Consider the following 8647-nt stretch of genomic DNA (forward strand, 5'->3'; position numbering starts at 1 on the left):
ATCAACGTATTTCTGAGTATACTTTAGATTTCCATTATCAGTGAATTTTCTGAAACTTCCCCAGTCTTAGCACTGAAGGTCCTGCACCCCAGGAAATATCTATCAGTCTATGTCAAACCGTGATGGTTGGTCACCCTACTTTTAGACCTCTTTAGTTTCAGGAACTCCATGTTGTATAAGGTTGATCTTCCAAAAACATGTATCTGCCTTAAAATTGTGATTTCCATCCTGATGAGTTCTCCTCATATTCCTCTGTCTTTCTGGTTTGTATAGGACCCACTTGACTTCAGAGCTGTATAAATCCAATAATATGACAGTGATAATGCATTCTTTTATCGGCCCACAGTTATTATTTTAATCGAAGATACAGCTGAACACCATATCTTAGATCTAAAATCTCATACAATAAGCCTTAAAATGTAACTAATATAAATCTGGGTGTTCATATGACCCTGTCTTGGTGGGAGTGACATATTCAAAAAACCATCAATTTGACAAAAAATATAATCAAAAAGCAATTCAAGTTGTATTTGGACTATGAACACCAATACACTATTAGTATTAATACATACATGCTTGTTACCTTGTTAAAATAGCATAAAATATCACAAAGTAAAAAGAGTTCTGGGTGGACAGGAGTCCTGCTGAGTAGCTCTGTGCCCTGGGTGGGGGTTATGAGGAAGGGTTCCCAGGTGTGCTTCCTCCACACTGAGGTCACCATTAAAGTTGGAAGACGACTTAAAAATCAGACAGCATGCATCTCCTTCAATAGTTTTCTACAGTGTATATGTTCAGTAAATTCTGGGTCATTGAACGGTCTTGGATAAGCTTAATCTCTCTTAGTCTCAATGTCTACGAACATAGTTCATATTCTGTTAAAGTTATGAGCATCCATATTCTAAGATTTGTGTTGAATATAGATGATAGATTAAAACTTTAGTGACAAATTTTGATGATTCTGTAGGAACTTTTCCATGTGATAAATCTTCTTTACATGCTATCTTGGCTTCAGCAGAATGGCAACGTTACATTTAAAGACAGGCTTTGACACTTTGTGGGGGGTGTGTGTGTGTGTGTGTGTGTGTGTGTGTGTTTGGAGGCTCCCTCTCTGTTGCCCAGGCTGGATTGCAGTGATGTGATCCAGCCCAGGCTGGATTTCACTGAAGCCTTGAATTCCTGGGCTCAAGTGATCCTCCCACCTCAGCCTTTCAAGTAGCTGGGACTACAGGTGCATGGCATCATGCTCAGGTCATTTTCTTATTTTTTGTAGAAACAGGGTTGCCCAGGCTGGTCTTGAACTATGTTGCCCAGGCTGGTCTTGAACTCCTGGGCTCAAGTGATCCTACTGCCTCAGCCTCCCAAAGTGCTGGGTTTACAGGTGTAAGCCAACGTGCCCAGCCCTTGTGTTTCCATTAATGCATTCTATGCTGTCCATCACAGACCCCTACTTCACTTCATCACTTCTTGCTTCAGAGCCCCATGTGTACAATAATCCATGGAGGCATATAGCAGCTCACAGGAGGGTAGGTGTAGCCAAATAGTATGTACCTAAAGTGAGGAGAGCAATTGCATAAAGGAAGGTAAATAATGGTTTGAATGGGGCAATGGGAAGGGAAAGAAAGCCAATCGTTCCGCTGAGCTTGTGGGACTTGGAAATAAATGTGGAAGAATTAGCAGGACTTGCTCCAGAGGGCTGCAAGGGAGTCAGTGCACTCAGGGAGAGCCAGAAGATCGAGTAGACTTTCAGGGAGGAAGTTAGGATAAACTTTGAGAACAAAGAGGGCTTTAATTACAGTGTAAGAAAGATTTGGGAGGAGTCACTGCAGAGGAAGATTGGGAAGGGGGATGGCAGTGGAAGGATGAGCAGAGTGAGGTAGTAAAGGTCTCATGGGCATGACCACTGTGAGACAGACCTGGTATTCGTCAGGACAACATTCACCTCCATCCCTGGTCCCAAGAGCAGCTATGTTACTGGAATGAGAAGCTGCAGAGATAACATGAGCCCCCTACCACCACCCAAATTGAGAGCTGAGGATGGGCTCTCCATTTGACTCTGAATGCACTGCCAAATTAATATCCTATCCTCAGAGCACCCAACTACTGGGAGCACAAGCTTCTTACCTAGGTCAACTAATAGTCATGACATACTGTCCTCGAGTCTTCCCTGCATCCTGCCACCCCCAGGAAACCATCCCATGACAAAAGAGCACAGTACTAGTTGAGATCATAGATATTAGAATTAGTAGGACCTGACATTTGGCAGTTAAGGAACACTTAATAGGTAAGTTATTAACTGTTTTAACCCTCAGTTTCCTCATCTGTAACATAATAACAGCTCGTTGTAATAGTACATCGCCTCCTTGAGTGAGAACCTAAATTGAATTCCTTCTCCTGGTTTGGTTTGGGCAGCGTCTTTTTTTTCTTTTTTTTTTAGACAGAGTCTTGCTCTGTCACCCAGGCTGGAGTTCAGTGGCATAATCTTGGCTCACTGCAACCTCCACCTCCCGGGTTCAAGTGATTCTCCTGTCTCAGCCTCCCCAGTAGTTGGGATTACAGGTTCGCACTACCATGACTGGCTAATTTTTGTATTTTTAGTAGAGACGGGGTTTCACCATGTTGGCCAGGCTGGTCTTGAACTCCTGACCTCGTGAGCTGCCTGCCTCAGCCTCTTGAAGTGCTGGGATTACAGGCATAAGCCACCGTGCCCAGCCTGGGCAGTGTCATTCTTCTAGAATATAAAGGCATTGGCTTTTCAGCCATAGACATCCAAACCCTGCACTAAGAAGCACTCTGACGCTTGACATTCAAGAAGATGGCAGCATAGAAGCACCAGGAATCCATCTCCCCATTTAGACAACAATTGCACTGGCAGGATCTCTCGAATGTAACTATTTTGGAATTTTGGTGTCTACTGAAGGCTTGCAACATCCAGGGGAAGACTTGGGCGGTAAATTGTGGTTGATTTTGGTTAATTTTAGCTCTCAGCACAGTAGCAGCTGTCACCTACCAGCCAGGCAAACAGCCATGCATGTGTGCCTGAGACAGCTTGCAAAAAGCTTGAAGGAGCCATGGTGGGTGTAAGGACCCTATCCTACAAATAATGGGGATCTTTGCTGTGATTGCTAATTGCTGCTTCTGGTTATGGAAGTGTAGACACAGAGGTGAGCAGCATTGCTGCAACCATCATTTGCAATTTTACAATCTTCATCTCTTTGGCTGAAGCAACTTCCAGGGGAATTAAAGGGCCAGCACCTGTTTTTGGAGCCTGCTCTTTTTTTCTTCTTTATTTTTCCTTTATTCCCCTTTTGTAATAAAATATTTAAGAACTAGGACATCAACAACAACAACATATACAGAGGCATTTGGAAAGTCATCACACATGCCCAGGGAAAGGTGCAGGCTCAAAAAAAGATCTGAGAAGACCTTAAGTTTACACTTAAGGCTGAACTTTGGCAGACAGACACCCTACCAAGGCAGAGAGTTACAGAGTTATATATTATAAGATTCAAATGTCCAGTTTTCAGCAAAAAATCACAAAGCATACAAACAGAAAAGTGTAAGATTTTAAAAAGTCAATGGAAACCATCCATGAGAAAGACTAGATGGTAGACTTACTATACAAAGAGTTTAAAACAATTGTCTTAAAGATGCTCAAAGAGCTTAAAGATGTAGACAAAAATCAAGAAAATGTATGAACAAAATGGAAATATCAATAAAGAGATAGAAAACATGAAAAGGAACTAAAGGAGCTAAAAAGTACAATAACTGAAATGAAATTTTCACAGAGGACTCAAAAACAGATTTGAGCAGGCGAAAGAAAGAATAAGCAAACATGCAGATAGAATAATTGAAATTCTTGACTCTGAGGACTTGAAGGCCAAAAAGATTACAGAAGAGTGAACAGAGCCTTAAGAACCTGTGGCACATCATGAAGTAAACCAACATATACATCGTTGAGGTTCCAGAAGGAGAAGACAAAGAAAAAGGGGCAAGGAGATTATTTTAATAAATCGTGGTTAAAACTTCTAAAATATGATAAAGGCATGAACACAAATATGAACATGAACATAAATTCAAGAAGCTCAATGATCTCAAAAGACCCACACCAGACACATTATACTCAAATTGTCAAGACAAAGAAAGAATCTTGAAAGCAACAAGAAAGAAATGACTCATCCCATACAATGAATCCCTGGTAAGGTAAGCAGATTTCTCGGCAGAAACCTTGGAGAGGCCAGAAGGCAGTGAGTTGATACATTCAGAGTGCTGAAGGAGGAGAAAACAAACAAAACGAAACTGTTGACCAAGAATGTTATATCCAGCAAAACTATCCTTTAAAAATGAGGAAGAAATTAAGACATTCCCAGATAAACAAAAGTTGAGGGAGTTTGTTACTACTAGACCTGCTGTCTTGGTCTGTCATGTGTTGCTATAAAGAATACCTGTTGCTAGGTAATTTTTTTTAATGAAAAAAGAAGTTTATTTGGCTTAGAATTCTCATGTCTGAAAAAGTTCAAGATTGGGCATCTAATGAAGGATCAGGCTGCTTCCACTCATGGCAGAAGGTGAAGGGGAGCTGGCATGTGCAAAGATCATGTGGTGAGAGAGAAAGCAAGAGAGGTAGCAGGGAGATGCCAGGCTCTTTTTAACAACCAACTCTCATGGGAACTAATAGAGTGAGAACTCACCCTCCCTGTGACTGTGTAGGTATTAATCTATTCATGAAGTGTCTGCCTCCATAACCCAAACACTTCCCATTAGGCCTCACTTCCCAGCACCACCACACCAGGGATCAAATTTCAACAAGAGATTTGGAGGAGTCAAACATTCAAACTGTAGCACCTGCCCTGCAAGAAGGGAGTTCTTTAGGTTGAAATGAAAGGGCACTAAATAGTAACTCAAAGCTATGTGAAAAATGAAGACCTCTGGCAAAAGTAAATATATAAACAATTATAAAATAGTATTATTGCAACTTTGGTTTGTTACTTCCACTTTTTATTTTCTACATGATTCAAGAGAGTAATGTATTTAAAAACTTATTAGTTTATATTTGTGGTGACAGGATGCACAAAGATATCATTTTGTGATATCAATAACTGAAAGGGGTTAGGAACAGAGCTGCATAGAAGCAGAACATTTGTATGCTCTTGAAGTTAAGCTGTTATAAATTCAAACTACAGTGTATATCTTTTTTTTTTTTTTTTTTTTGCAGAGATAGCATCTCACTATGTTGCCCAGTCTATTCTCAAACTCCTGGCCTCAAGTGATCATCCTGCCTTGGCTTCCCAAACTGCTACAATTACAGGCAGGTGTGAGCCATCCTGTCTGGCCCAGTGTATAACATCAGGAAGTGCAGTTTTAAAGGTGAAAAATTTTCTAGAGATGGATGGTGGTTATAGTTACATAGTAATGTGAATGTACATAATGCCACTGAACGGCACACTGAAAACGGTTACATAATAGTTAATTTTATGTTATGCATGTTTACAATCTTGAAAAATAATTTTTAAAAAATTAAAGAAGAGGCAGCTTATGCTTTTCTACCTACCCTCTCTATGCTTCACTCCTACTCACTTCACTTTTGAGGAGGAGCATGTACACTCAGTTTTGAACTTGCTCCCATTAACTGATTCTTCTTTTCAAAGGGTAATGCTTTTTCTTTCTCTCACTTTTGGCTATTACTAGTGAAGACCAGCTACTGTCTCTTATATTATGGAGCCATGCAAACCAAAAAAATACATATTATGATTATGTATAATAGAAAGAAAGACAAGATATTTCTACTTCTCTTGGTGCTATGTAGCACTAGCTGTTTTGGATATGAAATGGTTAAGTAGTCATCCCCTTGGAAGCTCCGCAGAAAGTGGGGATAGGGGATTTTTTTTAGATTATTTTAAACAGGAAATGCCATGATGATCTGTTTCCACCAGAATGGGTTTTTATGTTCAGTTCTTACTCTAAATCAGGAAGTTCTTGTTCCTGCCAGAAAGTGAGACAGATAAACCCTTTCCTCTACTCCAGCCCACTAACAGTTCCACAGAGCACAGAATCCAGAAAATGGAAATGGCTGGATATAGGGTAAAGTCTCTGACTCTACCTCAGGGCCATGAATATGGGGCTGGGGAGCAAGAAGAGAAGACAGGGATAGAGAAGCAGAGGGAGGAACATGGGAGCAGAAGAGGGAGAGGTGGAAAGAGAAAGAAAACTGGTGAGGTGACTTCACCCGTAGTTCCAGCTACTTGGGAGGATTACTTGAGCCCCAGAAGTTTGAGGCTGCAGTGAGCTATTATCCTGTCATTGCACTCTAGCCTGGGTGAAATCCTGTCTCTTGGAAAAAAAAGAAAAGAAAAGAAAAGGAAAGAAACTGAACATTAAAACCAGAATCCCTAGGAAATTATTTCTAGTATTTTTGTATTGTTTCCAAGTTATCTGTACAGACAATTGTAAGTAATTGGCCTGTTTGGAGGAATCTCAGCCAGTTTCGACGACTCTCTTTGTTGCCTTCGTGAAGTCCCAAGGTAAGTAACCTATCAAGCATACATACATTCATGGGGTGCCTTCTGCCTATTACAGTAAAAACAGCTAGAACTCAATGTGCCCCCAAACAGGTAAACAGGCTCCCATAATGTACTTTAATGGGACTTAAGATAGTCTGGTTATTCTACAAATTCTGAGAGTAACACCTGTGTTCTTGCTGACTCACCACTAGCAGAAAATGATTAAGATGGCCATTTACAGGGTACGCAATGTTTTCTAGCTTAATTAGCCTCCTACCTTCATCCAGGAACTAACGCCAGATGGCTCTGTCCTCATGGCAGTCACCTGGCCGTGACCAGAATCCCAGTTTGAGTGTCTCTGCAGGGAGGAAGAAAAGGGGGAGGAAAGGAAGGAAAGACATCAGTATTTATCACACGAATGCCTTGTCCCTGGCACTGTGCTTCCACATATGTTCCTGATTAATTGTCCCAGCAACTCTGAGAGGTTGGTGTTACTATGTTCAGTTTCCAGATGTGGAAACAGAGGCTTAAGGACTTGGAGTAATTTACTCAAGATCCCAGAGTCAGGAGAGAGGGAAGCCAAAATTGCAACTGTCCTGCTCCAGTGTGCACGGTCTTTTCATGGGAGGTTTGTGCAAACAACACCAAATTCTAAGCCTTTACTCTCAGCCTCCAATCATGCAGAGTATTTCCTGACAAATTCCTAGTAACAGCATTGCTCTAAGGCATGCCCCGAGAGTCTTGGGAGTCATACTTGGTTATGAGAAGTGTAAAACAAAAATAAAACTCTAAGCGCCCCCAACCAACTGAATGGATCCCTCTCTTGGCCAAGAGGGATTCCAAAAAATACCTGAAAAACTACGTCAGCCCATGATGGGAAGGGGGAGTCAGACTTGCCTCCTTCTACTGTCTTCCCTTTGGAGTTCAGACACGACTGACCAACATTAACATTGACTCAGAGACCTTAAGACTGAAAAAACAAACTCTTTGTAGCAATAACCTACCACATTTCCACCTGACTCTGGTATGGAATTACATTGCGGATAGCAGGCCCTGAAAGAAATGGCAGTATTTTATCCCAAAATATATTTCCTTGACATATTTTGAAATGGCCCTGAAAACCTGTCTCTTGTGGGGGAAATTTGCATTCTATAATCTTCTTCCCTTATTAGGCCTTTTCTGGAGAGGCTGACACCTCTTAAGGTCAGACAAGAGACATTCACCACCTGTTCTCTCTGAAGCCTGCTATTTGGAGGCTTCATCTACATGACAAGAACCTTGGCTTAAGCTCCAGCTTAACTCTTTCAACCAATTGCCAGTCAGGAAATCTTTGAATCCACCTATGACCTGGAAGCCCCTGCTTCGAGATGTCCTGCCTTTCTGGGCAGACCCAATGTATACCTTATGTGTATTAATTTACGTATTTCCCTGGGAACTTCTGTCTCCCTAAAAGGTATAAAACCAAGCTGTAACCCAGCCACCTTGGGCACACGTTCTCAGGACCTCCTGAGGCTGTGTCACTGGTCATGGTCCTTAACCTTGGCAAAATAAACCTCTAACTTGATGGAGGCCTGTCTCAAATACTTTCTGGTTTACAGAAGAAAAGTAGAAATGGGAGTACGAGTAGGCCAAAGAAGAGAAGAATGGACATGGTTTCACCCTGATGATGTCAGTGTGCCGAGTAATATCTCAGACCTGTGATTATTACATTGCCTGGCCAAATAGGACACGTTCCTCAAGATTAGGCTCAAATGCTACCTAGTATCTGTCCCACTTTGTACTCCCCACCCTGGAATCCTCTTGGTAGAGTTAAAAGTGTGTCACATTCTTGACTGGCATCTCCAAACTGAATATACCTTCACTCTACCTGCCACCCCTAAACCACTCAGGTTCAGAGAAAGCTTCCAAATGGGAGAAAGGATCCTTAGCTAAGAGATCTCTGGTTCCCATGCCAGAATCCACTCAGAGGGTCAGTTTGTGGCTTCCCTTCAGTGGGGCTTGAGAGACAGGGCCAAAGGGACCCACCAACATAACCTGGGAACAGTTAAAAACCACGTGCACCTGCCAGATAGACCTACTAGAACCTCAGGCCAGTGTATTCACGTTTTTGGTTTTTGGATCTCCCTCCCTCCTTCCGTCCCTCCCTCCCT

The sequence above is a fragment of the Mandrillus leucophaeus genome, unplaced genomic scaffold (assembly GCF_000951045.1).
Source record: "Mandrillus leucophaeus isolate KB7577 unplaced genomic scaffold, Mleu.le_1.0 Scaffold27, whole genome shotgun sequence".
In the NCBI taxonomy this organism is placed as follows: Eukaryota; Metazoa; Chordata; class Mammalia; order Primates; family Cercopithecidae; genus Mandrillus; species Mandrillus leucophaeus.